Here is a 16,517-nt window from a genome sequence, read left to right as displayed (position 1 = left end):
CTCAAATTCAACAGTTGTTCCAGTGGATGTTTTTACAACTCTCGCTGGGGTAGTACTTCTCCTCTCTTCTGAAAAAGAGTTACTTCAACTACTTAAGCAGGACGTCCTGGACAAATTGAAGACTTTGGGTATCCACCCAATTGCACCTGAAAGCTATCAAGCACAACGAACGGTGTTTGTTGCCAGAATTAACAGCATCATGAGAGATAGCACAGTGAATGAACTTCTTGCTGACTTTAATGCAGAGAATTCTGAATTTCATGCTGTGCAAGCACATAAATTTTCTAAACCTGGCAACAAATAGGAAACATTAAAATTAATAATTGAGACATCTGAAGAAGCCAAACTAGTGTGCCAAAATGGCTTCAAATGTTGTTGCACAAGATGTACACCTGACCAAATCTCTCTTGAGCGGTTTGTCAGTGTGACACAATGTTACAAATGTTACGCATTTGGGCATACCACCAACAAATGCAGTACCCAAGCACTGATTTGCAGCATATGCTCATGTGATAACAAAACTAAACCCAAGTGTGTACTCATCATGCTGTTTCTGCTATCTGTCCCTAGAGGAAAAAGGAAATGCAGAAAATTTTAGAAGCTAAGAAACTGTCCACTTCTAAGAAGACCACTCCCCAGGCACCTCCAACAATGTCCCAAACTTCCTTCCCAGCTTTGCCTGGATCTAGTGGGACTCCTCAGGTCTCTACTACTGGTTCCAATGTTTGGAATTCTGCCCCTCTTGGAGTGCCCCAATCTAACCCTCACCTACAACATACACAAACGCAACAACAAGGTTCAGTCTCACCTCCCATGTCTCAGGTATCCTCAGCCGGGGATATGACGAGAGCACAACTAATGTATATGATGGAGAAAGACATTGCAGGTGGGGACATTCAACTCTGCTCAAAGGTTTTAAATGATTTTTTAATGGCTAATGGGATCACTCCCATTACTATCCCATGTTCCCTACTCTACTTCTACAAATAAGTCTAATTCATCCCTTGTCCAGGGATCACCCACCTCGCATAACCAAGATGTCAACTCCCCTCAACCCGATGAGTCAATACCTGACCCTAACGATGCCCAGAGATTGGTGCTTACTCTTCCGCTATTGCAGCTGATCCTGATGAACGGGAACTTTCCCAAGGTAATTCAAATGGCCTACCAAATTTCCCCTTGGAGCCTCCACAGTCTCCCATTAACTCTCACGAGCCTCTGCTTCCTGAAACTGGGAATATCACACCTCAGTTTTCTGATGATGACTCTAATGACTCTAATGATTCTGTTAATATTACCAATTCTAGTGAAGATGGTGACACTTTCAATACACAAGCAACTACTCAGAACTTCCCTCCTCCCCTTGACGAGTCCAGCAGGGATAGTGAGTATACCAAAAAATACATTACTTGTAGGCGTTCAGTCCGCAGTACACGTCCGAAGAGCAAGAAATAATGGGGATTACAATTTTCCAACTTAATATTCAACATTTCTTTAATAACCGTTACCTCCTTGAGGTTGAACTACATAATTACAATCCCGATGTTATACTCTTGAATGAGACAGCTGCAAGAGTTGATCAACATTACGTGGTTACTCTAATGTGGAGAAATCGAGAGGACCCTATAGTGGTGTAGCCATCTTAGTTAAATTAGGCTATACACTTAAAAATATTCATGTTGATGAAGATAACATTCTTGCAATAGAAATGACAACGTCTCATGGCCAACTAGTGATAGGAACTGGATATTTTCCCCCAAGACAACAATATATAGAGTCAGTTCCTCTACATAGGATATTAAGTAGAAATATTCCAACAATTCTAGCGGGAGATTTTAATGCTCAGCACCCTGCCCTCTTTAACTGTGGAGCTGGTATTCCACTGGGTGACTTAAAAGGAAAACAACTATTTAATATCATGACAGCCAGAAACTTGTCATTTCAAGGCCCATTCTTTAAATCGTATATTGGACCTCATCCAGGGACACCAGATATAGTCCTGACAAACAGAGACTGTGACCTCTTTCATTGTCGTATCTCTCCTGGTGGAAACGTAGGAGTTGACCATATCCCTGTTATAATGCAACTACAAACTTCTCCATTTAGAATACCTGTACCTCCTAAACTCAATCTTAAAGAGGTACTTGTACCTCCTGCCATGGTAGACATAGGTCTCAGACACTACCATGACAGACATAGGTCTCAGACACTACCATGACAGACATAGGTCTCAGACACTACCATGACAGACAGGTCTCAGACACTACCATGACAGGTAGCCAAATCCGGGTCACCATCTGGAAAACACCAGGATCGGGACAAGACCGGGTCACCATCTGGAAAACACCAGGACTGGGACAATACCGGGTCACCATATGGAAAACACCAGGACCGGGACAATACCGGGTCACCATCTGGAAAACACCAGGACTGGGACAATACCAGGCCACCATCTGGAAAACACCAGGACCGGGACAATACCGGGTCAACATCTGGAAAACACCAGGACCGGGAAAATACCGGGTCAACAAGAAGGTATATAATAGGGACAATAAAATACAAGGCAGTTGCCTCTCAGATGCCGAGGTGAGTGTTTGTATGCTCCGCGCCTGGCCAACATTGCCTACAAGATGGAGGGAAGCCAGCGACGGGTTAATTAATACCGTCTGTGTGGAGCTTTTACAAGGATCTTTGTTGGCTTCTAATATCGACGTCCTCCTACTTCAAATCCTGCGAGATACATACAAGATCTCCTATGATGACATCTATGGTGTTTCTGTGAACGGTGTTTCCCGAGTTTTCGTCAAGTTTACGACTCCTACGGTGTATGAGGAGGTTGTTCAACTATATCAAGATCTACATTGTCAGGTGAGCCCAGCTGTGGCAGTGTGTCTCCGGGACGTGTCCCACACTTATACATGGTTCAAGCTTCGAAATGTTCCTTTCGAAGCTGATGAGTATGCAATCCGTCAGGCCTTCACTAAATTTGGGACGATCCATCAGGCTACAGCAGGGGTATGGAGTCATGGCACATTTGACGGTAAACATGATGGGTCATTTTCAGGAGACGCTTGTGTATCATTTCCAGTCACTTCCTGCAATATCCATTGTGGGAGGTAACTGGAATTGCGTTACACGACGTCGGGATGTGGAACCCAGGGGGAGTGGGTTGTATTCTCAACTTTTGGGTGATATTTTGCAAGGGGTTGCATTGTGCGATGTGGGAGGTGACGTAGCTGGTGGGGTGGATTTTACTTTTGTCCAGCAGGGTTACGTGGCGCGACTCGATAGGATCTATGTAGTGCGTGCTATTGACATACAGAGTGTCCAGACATGTGATGAACATTTTACTGATCATCGTGCAGTATTGGTAATTCTCGCTTGGGCTGGTGTGCAACAAGTCGTTCCTCGGTTTTGGAAATTAAATGTTAGTCTTTTAAAAGGGGATGAAATTCATGATTTATTTCGTCGGATGTGGTCTCAATTATGGAATAATGGGATGGGTGTCATAGATATTCTAGAGTGGTGGGATGTAAGGGGTAAACCCTGTATTAAATCCTTTTTTCGGGCGATGAGTAGAGGCGATACAATTGTGTTATGGGAAGTTGAATTACTTACGACGTCAATTACGTGCGTGTTACGAGCTGCAGAATATCCGGTAACCACCATCACCGCCCTGAAAGCAGAAATGTCAGATTTATGAAATCATTTATTTCAGGGGGCGCGAATTGCGGTGGGAATTGATGAAGTTCTTTGGGGAGACTGACCATCTGCGTATGTCCTACGTGAACAAAGTCAGCGTCGTCGGGCGTTAAATATAATGGGTTTTACAGTGCGGGATGGGGTTGAGTCCTTCCCGTCGGGTACGACGATCATGGATACCGATCATATGAGTTTTTATGCTGACATAGTTTACCGTGATACATTTAATGGTAGTCGAGATCGTAATGTTGCCATGGATGTTGTCCAGTCGCGGGTGACTCATAAATTAATAAAGGATGAACAACTATATGCTATGCAGGACATGAAAAAAGGAAAATCGCCTGGGTCAGACGGGTTGCCATGTGAATTTTATTTAGAATTCTGGGGCGAGTTACGTGGGTTTCTTGTTCGGTTATTAAATAGTATGAAAAATCGGGGTTGTTTAAGGGGCGTGATCGCCATATATGCATGGATATGTTGCGCGTGCTTACATTGGTTTCAAATCCGCGGGCGTGTAAATTGCATGTTTTAGTTCGGACGACGTTGGAAGCTGATGAGGCACCGGTCTGTAGTCAGTTTCTGTTGTATGCTTGGGCTGATAACTGGAACCGTCTGGTGGATCTTCTGTTGTGACCCAACCATAGTTTGTGAATCGGTATATAAATTCTTTCATAACATCTTGCCGTCCGGGTCTGTTTTGTGTACATGACGGTTATGCGATATTTCGTTCTGTAGCGATTGTGGGATTGAAGAAACTTCTAGTCTATTCGATTTGATTCGCCGGTATGGTATCCCGGCCCGGGTCTCTTCCATTTTGGTGACCCGGCATTGGCTCCCCAGGTAGGGAAGAGTCGTTTATCTTTTCTTGCACCTGCGTGGCAGGTCTTCAGCAGGAAGGGGGGGGGGGGGTACCTCACCGGCTCTATGGCCAGATGACGTACCAAACGTTAGTGTGCACTAACAGCGGCTGGTGTGCAGTGCAATGGAGGCCCAAAGCAGGCCCTCACAGCCACTTCAGCGGGGGGGGGGGGGAGCGGATGACGTGCAACGACTGGAAGTAAGGTTTCCAAGTCTCTGATGGCTAAGTACACAAGATGTGCTGCTTCATCCTCTCGGGCCTGCTCCACTGGGGTCATTGGGAAGTGTCTACGGCGAAGGGGCATCGTAGCCGGGCAGTCTAACAGGTAGTGCACCAAGGGCTTTGGAACCATTAGGTCACAATGGGCACAGAGCTCCTCTCGTGCCCGTTCAACAATCCGTGCAGTGGTGGGATACCCTAAGCGTAGGCGGTGGATATGCACCCTCAGTTCTCTGGACTGTGCCCGAATACTTGGAGGGGGTGTCCTGTGAGTCGCCCTGACATACCAGCGGAGGCTCCGTGAGTCCCCAGGGTCAGGGAGTGGGCGCCTGGCTGCACCGGCAGCCCACAGAGCAATCTGGCTGAGGCTGATGGAGATTGCAGCACGTGGCTGTGCCTCGAGGGTTGCAGTCCTAGCAGCCTCATCTGCAGCATCATTGCCAGGGATACCCACATGGCTCGGGATCCAGTTGATGGTAGCCCTGCGACCCTGGGCCATGAGAGTCTGCAGGTCACCCCGGATGGATGTGATTAAGTGTACGTTGTCCTTTGGCGCTTAGATCGCTGCCTTGGAATCAACGTGGATGATGGGGGATGCTGATGGTCTGCAAGAGCATGCTGCAGAGCTTGATGGATGGCAAAGAGTTCGGCCTGGAGGATGGTGCAATGGTCTGGGAGGCGCCAACCTGCTGTCAGATTGCTGTGGAATATCCCAGCAGCTGTGCGGCCTGCCACTGGGTCTCTGGAGCCATCGGTGTAATATGGCACACACCCTGGGCCTTCCGCACCCACAATGCTAGCCGAGGCAAGTCGTTGCAGAATGCCCTGGGTGCAATGCCTCTTGCTGTCTGGTAGGGTTGTCCAGTGCACTGCCAACAGCTCTGGTGCCTAAGGGGACGGCACCGTGTAGTTTGCTGCCAGTCTGTCGCAGCCACCCGCCTGGAGCAATGTCATGGGCAGGAGCTTCCGTGTGGCATCTGCTACCGACCACACCCATCGGCGGCCGGGATGCAGTGGAATGACCTGTCCCTGGCGGACCCGTAAATCCCTCATCAGTTTGTCAGCCCCTGGGAGCCGGAGATACTTTGCGATCCTCTTGGCAGCTACCAGATGGATCCTGTCTTCAAGAGGCTGTAGCTGCACCTCAAGGTTCAGAGCCACTGCATTGGCCCACCTAGGAGCCCCCAGCATGGCCCGTACAGCTGTGTTCTGGATGACACAGAGGGATTTTATGTTTGTGGGCCTGGCGTGAACCAGAGCAAGTGCCCCATAGTCAACGAGGGAGCGTATTGCCTGGATGTAGAACAACCTCATGACCTCGAGGCTGGCCCCAACCCTAGGGTTGGCCATGGCACTCAATGCCCTGACCCTCTGCAGAGCCCTCTCTTTAATGTGGCGCACATGTTTCTGGAAGGTGAGGTGCCTGTCAATGTAGATGCTAAGGTACCTATAACTGTGAACCCACTCCAGGTCGATGCCCAGGACCCGCAGCCTCTGACTGGGTACCCTGGTGCGAAGGATCATGGCTTTGGATTTTGCCGCAGATATCTTGAGCCCCAAGTGACGGCAAGTGGAAGCCAGCAGATCGAGGTCCTCCTGGGCACGCTGCAAAAGCCGGCGCTTCCTAGGTACGACAAGTGCCAGGTCATCGGCATAGCTGAGGAGGAAGGTGCCTCTGGAGAAAGGCAGGCACACCAGCTGGTGCATCAGTACATTGAACAGGGTGGAACTAAGCACCCCGCCATGTGGAGTGCCGTTGTCCAGGGTCTTGAGAGAAGAGGCATGCCCCTGGAAGCGTACCTGGGCCTGCCTGTCCTGGAGATAGGAACGAAGCCATGAAAGCAGCCTGCGTTTAACCCCCCTGCAGGCCAAGTGTGAGAGGATGGCAGGTGCACTGGCTAGCTCAAAAACTTTCTCGAGGTCAAGAAAGACAACAATGTGGGCTTGGGCGTCCGACCCAATGCCGGTCAGTAGAGTGGTAAGGCTTTCGAAAGTGCCCACTCCTCTGGTGAAGCCATAGAGGTGTTTATGAGGAGGGCCAAGCTTCCACCTCAGGCGCTCCAACACCATCCTTTCAGACACCTTCGAGATGCAACTGGTGAGGGAGATGGGTCTCACACTGCCAGGATCCCCAGGCTTAGGAATCGGTATGATGTCAGCCTCCTTCCATTCGACAGGGAGTTTGCCAGCTCGCAAAGTCCGGTTGACGACCACCAGGACAGCTGCATGTCCAGAATGGCCAGACCGAGTGATCATGCCATACGCGATACCATCATGCCCCTGTACAGTGTCCCGATGAGATGTGAAGGCTGCCAGGAGCACCTGGTCTGTGAAGTCTTCATCCATGACGTCCTTAGCCTGGCATGCCGCTTGGATCACCATCATCCTTCTAGGAAGGAGGGTGGCTTGGAGGCCCCAGAGATCCTGAGGCAGTTGAGCCATGCCCGCTCTGGAGGTGAAAAGGTCCACCAGTCGTTCTGCCTCCGTTGCTGGGTCTGGGTGCAGCCGAGCTACACTGCGACACTGCCCAGTGGCCAATCGTAATTTGATCCAAATCTCAGATAAGGTGGAGGAGTAGCTGAGGGAGGCACACCACTCGAACCATTTAGCCTGCTGGACCCTGTGTGAGACATGGCGTGCATGCCGCACCACTTCCCTGAGCAGATGCATGGACTCAACCGTGGGATTATGCCTGTGCATCTTGCGTACGACATTGATGCGGTGGTTCTGCTCCCTGATGTCCTCATTGTAAAACCACCAGTCACGTTTACATGACCCTCCACCTGTAATCTTAGGTATAGCTGCCTCAGCTGCACATGTGAAGGCCACCTGCAAGCTTTGAGCCGCCTCATCTGGGTCTTCCGAAAGAGGAGACTCTGCCCACCAGCGCTCGATGACCTCCTGGAAGCACTGCCAGTCGGCCTTTTTTAGATTCCATCTGGGTGTAGGTGTGGGGAGCGGGCACAGCTGGACCATCATCATGGTGACCACTGCAAAGTGATCACTGGTGAGACGGGAGTGGACCTCCCATCTTGCACTCGAGAGCAACCGCCTAGAGATGAGTGTGACGTCCAAGCGGCCACCGTAGTGATGGGTTGGCTCACCATTGTTGAGGAGGGCGATCTCAGGGACCTCCTCCAGCACAGCTGCAAGGTGCCTCCCAGCTGCGTTGGTAGGAGAGACAGAAGAAAGTATTGGGTGGTGGGCATTGACATCCCCAGCCACAACAAGACCCTCCCATGGGGCGAGTTCTGCCACCTCTGAAATGTCAAGGGCGTACCTAGAGCTTCTGTAAATGTTGTAAACCATGAGAGGTCCATCTGGCAGGTGTAAGGTGACAGCCTGAACCTCCACGCCCTCCCCACAGTTGATGGGGTCAGTGGAGATTGAATAAGGGATAGTGGTCCTGACGTAGATCATTGTGCCCTTGCCAGTCCCTTCCAGGCGCTGAAGGTAGGCCGAGAATCCCGGAATACATGGCTGCATTTGATGTGATGAATTTGTAAGTGTCTCCTGGAACAGGAAGACATCAACCTCATCCTCAACTGCAGCTTAAATCACTAAGTGAATTTTCCGCTGCAGCCCGCAAATGTTCCACTGGAGGATCTTCAAGGGCCGCAGAGGTGGCCCACTGATTCCATCTCTGCCTGGGACTCCTCGTCTGTTGTTGGCGACTCCGGGGCCTCCTCCATCACGGACTGGAAGGACTCCTGGATGATGGCTTGAAGTTCCATTGAGTCTTTCCTGTCCAGTAGGACCACGCCCAGCATCCATGACAGGAGCTGCCTGCAGGCGCCCCTGTCCTCCGCCGACGGCAGCAGGCGACAGAGGAGTGCTGAGATGACCCCGATGGTTTTCTTCAGTCGATCCGGAAATGATTCGACCATTACCTCTGCAGGCATTGAGCTGGATGACCCGTCGAGTCGGGGCTGGGTCACTGGGTATGTCTGGGTGGTTGTCGACACTGCAGCAGCATAAGCTGGGTGCACCCTGGGCCCGGCCTGAGTGGCCATGGGCTTCCAGGTCCCATGGCGGGGAACCTCTGCCTGACTCTGGCCGCTCACAGTAGTGGCCTGCCCTTGGGAAGAGGCATGCTGGTGGTAAGGCAAGGAATGTTGGTGCCCAGCATGTGGCTGTTTTTCCCAATGATTCTGTCTTCTTGGCCACCTTGCCATCTGACCCCGCAGTTGACCGCGCTGCTGCAAACCAGTGCCTGCCCCCTGATGCCACCGCTGAGAGCCCAGTGCTGGGAACTAGCTGGTATTGCCCTCTTGCGGTATCTGGGGAACCGTGGTTGGAGCCCATACCGACTGTTGCTGGGCGGTTCCAAGGCTGGGTGGCGTCGGGGCTGTTGGGCCGTTCGGATGACGAACCTGCTGCCAGAGCTGCACCATCACAGGACAGCTCCGGTTCCAGGCATGGTGCCTCTTTGAGCAGTTGGCACACTTGGGCTCTGGCCGAAGGGCTTCGCCAGTTGGCTGTTTGAGGATTGCAATGCAGTCCTTCGAGTCGTGTGCCTTGCTGCACACACCACACTTCTTCTCTCGCTGGCAGGTGGCTGCAATATGATTGAACCCCTGACAGTTGAAGCATTGTACGGGGCCTGACAGGTATGGTCGGGTCTTGAATCTTCCCCAGACCCCAAGGTCCAGGTGCGTGGGAAGTGGACCTTTGTGGTGGATCAGCACCTGGCGGGTGGGCACCTTGTTCACCGTTGCAGTGAGTCGCTCCGCCTTGACAATATTGGGCACTTCCAAAATGGGGTCCAGTGGGAGGGGCACAGGGACGTGTAAGAGCACCCCCTTGTACACCCTCTCCGAAGCAACCAGTTCCACCATGCTGGGATGCGTCACAACCAGCCCCTTCAACTCCTCTTAAGAGTCTTCGTCCTGAGGAATGACCAGAACCTCGTTCCTGAGAGTGAACTCGCAGCGGAACTAGAGGCGGGGTAGACCTTCCAGGTACCTTACAAACCCGTAATCGGGAACCTTGAATTTGTTGAAGGCCCTGGTTGCTTGTGCCATAGCTGAGCGGGAATTCCTCCTTCCACGTGGAATCAGCCAGTCCCCGTCCACTGTGGAGGCCAGCGCAACTGGGGGAAGGACCTGGGATGGCTCCATCCTTGCCAGTTGAGGAGCTACAGCCTCGTGGCTTCCTTCCACGACCCCTATGGCCATCTGAGGGTGCAAGTCTCCTTGGGTAGGGGCTGTCGACGGAAATAGTGACAGATTGGTAGATACAGTAGTCTCCACTGCATCCTTGGCCTTCTTGGTGGGGGCTCCCACCTGCCCCACGTCGTCCTCCAACTCGTCCCCGTATTCCAATGAACGTTTAGGCCGCTCTCCTGGGTCTGTCATGGTGACTGTAGGTGTGGGGACAGAGCCAGCAGCAGAGCTGCTGCCTGTGACCTCACAGCCGCCCACACTGGGTGCAGAGCTGTGAGGCTCAGAGCCCCAGTCGGGGCCCGTAGCCACCCTCTCGTGGCTCACTGCTCTGAAGCACTGAACACAGTCCAAGGATCACCAGGAACGACGCTAATCTGTGCGTAAACTAACACAGATTTGCGAACACAACACACACTGTTTTCCAATCTTCGTCCAGTCGATAATCCTTATGAATCTCCTGTCCAGATTATTATTATTATTATTATTAAAGATTCGCCGGTATTCTCCCGGCCCGGGCCTTTTCCAAGTGGTGGCCCGGCCTTAGCTCCCTCTCTTGGGAGTGTCTGAGACCTATGTCTCCCATGGGAGGAGGCACAAGTACCTCCTCATCTTTGGGACCAACTGTCCCCAGGCCTAGCCACAAGCTTGGCCTCACTGGTCTGCCATCCCCGCCCCAAGGGGGCTAATGGGAATGACAGTCTTGTGAGCTGCAAGCTCGGCCCAGGCACCTACCCTGCCCTAGAAGGGCTGGGCATGATGTCGATGGTTGGAGGGAGGGGGTAAAGGAGGTTTTGTGTGCGAGTGGCTTGGACTTCCAGCAGGCATGCGTGAGCGTGTTTGATAGGAGTGAATGGAGACAAATGGCTTTTAATACTTGACGTGCTGTTGGAGTGTGAGCAAAGTAACATTTATGAAGGGGTTCAGGGAAACCGGCAGGCCGGACTTGAGTCCTGGAGATGGGAAGTACAGTGCCTGCACTCTGAAGGAGGGGTGTTAATGTTGCAGTTTAAAAACTGTAGTGTAAAGCACCCTTCTGGCAAGACAGTGATGGAATGAATGATGGTGAAAGTTTTTCTTTTTTTGGGCCACCCTGCCTTGGTAGGAATCAGCCAGTGTGATAATAAAAAAAAATGTTAACGTATCATTTTATGTCTTAATGATAAAATATTTAACGCTCTCGCTTCACACGAAAGCCAGAGTAGAAATTTGGACGTTTTCTTTCAACCTGGTCTATGTTCCCCATCCCTGCGACTTGTGTGGGGACACTGACCTAAGGAGGCCTGGTCACAGACCGGGCCGCGGGGGCGTTGACCCCCGGAACTCTCTCCAGGTATCCAGGTATATATATATATGTATGTATGTATGTATGTATATATATATATATATATATATATATACATATATATATATATATATATATATATATATATATATATATATATATATATATATATATATATATATATATATATATATATATATATATATATATATATATTATTATCACACTGGCCGATTCCCACCAAGGCAGGGTGACCCGAAAAAGAAAAACTTTCACCATCATTCACTCCATCACTGTCTTGCCAGAAGGGTGCTTTACACTACAGTTTTTAAACTGCAACATTAACACCCCTCCTTCAGAGTGCAGGCACTGTACTTCCCATCTCCAGGACTCAAGTCCGGCCTGCCGGTTTCCCTGAACCCCTTCATAAATGTTACTTTGCTCACACTCCAACAGCACGTCAAGTATTAAAAACCATTTGTCTCCATTCACTCCTATCAAACACGCTCACGCATGCCTGCTGGAAGTCCAAGCCCCTCGCACACAAAACCTCCTTTACCCCCTCCCTCCAACCTTTCCTAGGCCGACCCCTACCCCGCCTTCCTTCCACTACAGACTGATACACTCTTGAAGTTATTCTGTTTCGCTCCATTCTCTCTACATGTCTGAACCACCTCAACAACACTTCCTCAGCCCTCTGGACAACAGTTTTGGTAATCTCGCACCTCCTCCTAACTTCCAAACTACGAATTCTCTGCATTATATTCACACTACACATTGCTCTCAGACATGACATCTCCACTGCCTCCAGCCTTCTCCTAGCTGCAACATTCATCACCCATGCTTCACACCCATATAAGAGCGTTGGTAAAACTATACTCTCATACATTCCCCTCTATATATATATATATATATATATATATATATATATATATATATATATATATATATATATATATATATATATATCATCTAGTCCCACCTCCTACTCCACGCCCCCCTCATCTTCCCCTTCCCCTTCCCGTTCCCAATCCAGAAACCGTAAATCACAACCGACCCAATATAGGTCAGGTGAAGGTACACACATGATGGGTTAGTAAGACAAAAATAGGAAAGACTTACATTCCCGACCATCAAGTAACCCCAACCATGGCCCTTAAGGTTATTCAATTTAACATACGAGCTTATAACGCAAACAAATACATTCTTGCTGACCTCGTTGAATCAGAACAACCAGACGTGTTGTTATTAAACAGCACATGTGTGCGTGATGATCAACGAGTCAGACACTTAGGATATACAGCCTGTCAATCTCCTGCTGAAAACTGGAATGGCGTAGCTATTCTTGTTAAAGGTACCATTAAACATGAGTTCTTATCCCTTCCATTTACATATTCTCACAGCATGGCTGTGAAAATTTACACGATTCACTGACCCATCATCTTGTACTCGACATATACCAGACCCCACCAAAACATTAACATTCATGATTTAACCATTCTTTATAGTCATACACATCTCCCTGTATACCTACTTGCCGACCTCAACGCCAAACACACAGACTTCCATGACAACTCCACAAATTTGCGTGGAAGGCAACTTCATACACTTGTAACACAGAAACATCTTATACACCTCGGACCTTATTTCCCAACAGTCTATACATACAATGGCCAAGGCACCCCGGACAAATTTTTTACAAACAGAGCTAGTAATTGCTTACATCACTACACAACACCAGGACCGCTTTCTGGATCTGACCACATTCCTATCATTTTCCATATTTCCTCAAATCCTATACTCATTCCAGTTCGCCCCTCTCCAGCTTATTCTCAGGCGGACTGGGATCTGTTCAAACAACGCCTAAACACTCTTGATCTCACACACAACTATGACAATAGACCAGTATCAGACATAGACACAAATTCAACGCATTCAACAATCAATTACCCAAACCGCTACAGAGGTTGTCCCAATGACACACCACAAATTACGTTACTCTTTTCGCCCATCAGAAAGAACAAAAAGATTGCTCACATGTTACAGACACCGTTTCCTAGCAAACCAAAACAGACTAAATATCATCCGATGGGAACTCACTATTTTACTTACACATATCATCCATAGCCTAGATGATGACCATGCCCGACATTGGCAATCAGTTATAAACACAACAGATGTACAGCGTACAAGAGATCCCAAAGCATTCTGGTCATCCATTCGGAAACTTACAGGCACCCCTCGATCCACAACCTTTAGACACATAAATCACAACAACAGACAGATCTCTGACCCTGCTGAAGCTGTACATATTTTCAAAGACATATGGGAAAACATCTTCCACCCACATCCACCAGACCAAGCTGTCATAGCACATACATTAGACATAGAGAGATGGGTATCCAACCATGAAGATTTAACCAATCCTGATCCAATCATAAACCTAAACACCCTATCTTCCACGCATCCTCTAAACTCTCCTTTTACTGTAAATGATGTTCACTCCTTACTAACACACTTTCCTAAAAAAGCTCCAGGTGCTTCTGGTCTATCACATTCAGTCCTTCGTCACCTTCCACTTTCTGTTGCTTCCGCTATCACTGACCTCTTTAATGCCTCTCTTGCATCTGGCTATTTCCCCCCATTCTTTAAATCTACAACTGCATGTCTCATACCAAAACCTGGAAAAGAATTGACTGACCCCAAGAACTATAGACCTATTAGCCTCCTTGAAATTTTGGGTAAGACCTTTGAACGACTTGTAAATATGCGACTCAGGACTCACCTAGAGACAAATACCTTGCTTACTGAAAGACAATTCGGTTTCCGACAACAACGATCTACCCAAGACTTTTTGAATATAATCCTGAACTATGTACGTATTAATAAAGCCCAGAACTGTACCTCCGCCCTTGTCGCCAAAGATGTAGAGAAAGCTTTTGACACTGTTTGGCATGAAGGATTAAAATACAAACTTTGCACGTCCTTTGAATTAACTGTAAATATGATGAAATTATTATGTCACTTTTTAGATGGCCGAACGATGCGTATACAGTTCAGAGATCATTATTCGGACTATTTCACAATAAAAGCGGGTGTACCCCAAGGCTCTGTCCTGTCTCCCACCCTATATATACTCTACACGAATGATTTACCTGAACCTCTTTACCCAAACACTTACCCTTCTTACGCAGACGACATCACTCAGCTCACAACACAAGAAAACTTTCGTTTCCTTGCACGCAGAACACAAAGAGAGGTCGACAGGATTACCGCCTGGGAATTATTATGGCGCGTCAAAACCAACCCACATAAGTCAAAAATCACTTACTTCCATGGAATGCGTGATGTCCCCACTCCTGTCGAACTCAAAACAAGCACCTCCCGTACCCCCATCCCACTCTCCTTCTCGACAGTTGTCCTTGGTGTTACCCTCGACCACACACTGAACCTAAAATCTCACATTACTGCAAAGACCATACAGGCGGGAACTGCACTCTCAAGGTTATATAAGCTGAGAGGAGCCAGTCCCAAGACAAAACTACAGCTCTACAAAGCACTCATTCGTCCTCTACTCTCTTACTTTCCACTCGCTCTGACGTTAATCGCCAAGACAAACGCACTAAAATTTCAACGTATCCAGAATCGTGCCATTACGTTGGGTGTTGGGAGTGAGGTGGGACGAATTTGCCACCAGTGAATCTCTCCACCTCACGACAAACACACCAGCTTTGAACGTATACTGGAAGACACTTAGTGACAAACAACTTGACAGACTTGAAGCATATCATGACTACTGGTCTACATACTTAGCAGATACTCTCAGACGTCCTTACAATGATGTAAATCTTTTTCAATCGTTGTATGATCCGGCACCTCCACCACAATACAAATAAATTACCTGACTTTTGCTTAAAAATTCAGATAACTTAAAAGTGCCATTGCCGTAGAGCTGTGTCTTTGTGCGTTTTCGGGCTGAAGTGCTTGCGATGTGTGTTTGCGTCGCCTTTGCAGTAACATGTCCCTGAACCGTATCCAGTCATTGCAAGTTGATGTGCTTCCAGCAAGTTGCAGTCAGCACCCGCAGAGTCCCTGTTGTCTTTATGTCGTCTTCGTTATTGTTTATCCAGGCTTAGCAGTTGGGTCTAGTCCTGACTCTTCTCTCTTCGACTCAAGACATTCCTCTCACCATCTATTCTTCGCACTGTCCCCACTTGCCCCTCGCCCCTCGTGGGTCCTTACCTGTGAGTCCTTCTTCTTCTTCTTTTCATTATTTTACGTTTTTTATACTTATTTTTGGAGACCTAATAGGTTGTATTATTTATTATTATTGATTCGCCGGTATTCTCTCGGCCCGTGCCTTTTCCAAGTGGTGGCCCGGTGTTGGTTTTCTGTCTAGGTAGTGTCTGAGACCTAAGTCTCCCATGTGAGGAGGCACAAGTACCGTCTCATCTTTGGGACCAACTATCCCCAGGCCTAGCCACATTCTCCGCCCTCACAGGGCTCGTAGGGAGAAACTAGGCCTCTCTGGCCTGCTATCTCAGCCCCAAGAGGGGTAATGGGAATGACAGTCTAGTGAACTGCAAGCTCTGGCTCAAGCACCTACCTTGCCCAAAAGGGCTGGGCATGGGGTCGATTTTTTTTTTATTCGCCGTTATGTGATAGGTTGTAATCTTATATTTTATAAATGTTTTTTTTAATTTCTATAAGGATTTATTTTATTTTATTTTTTTTCCAAATTTTATTTAAAACATGACATTACATGAAATAATAAGTAAAAACACATGAAATAACGTATAATAGCTACACTACCATGCTATTGTGAAGCAGAACACACCACACCCAGGCCCGGTGGCCTGGTGGCTAAAGCTCCCACTTCACACACGGAGGGCCCGGGTTTGATTCCCGGTGGGTGGAAACATTTCGACACGTTTCTTTACACCTGTTGTCCTGTTCACCTAGCAGCAAATAGGTACCTGGGTTTTAGTCGACTAGTGTGGGTCGCATCCTGGGGGACAAGATTAAGGACCCCAATGGAAATAAGTTAGACAGTCCTCGATGACGCACTGACTTTCTTGGGTTATCCTGGGTGGCTAACCCTCCGGGGTTAAAAATCCGAAGGAAATCTTATCTTATCACTCACAACAATTGTCCTCTTTGCTTTCGGTCCGAGAGGATCTACTGCACAGACGCTCCTCAGCTGCCTGTCTGCGGTGGTGTGAGATGGTGCTGTCGTGCCTCTGCTGTCAAACCAGGAGAACTACCATTAGTCAACATGGCGTTCAGTCAT

The sequence above is a fragment of the Cherax quadricarinatus genome, unplaced genomic scaffold (genome assembly GCF_038502225.1).
Source record: "Cherax quadricarinatus isolate ZL_2023a unplaced genomic scaffold, ASM3850222v1 Contig1982, whole genome shotgun sequence".
NCBI lineage: Eukaryota > Metazoa > Arthropoda > Malacostraca > Decapoda > Parastacidae > Cherax > Cherax quadricarinatus.
The sequence above is the reverse complement of the archived record's forward strand: the minus strand, read 5'-3'. Positions refer to the sequence as shown.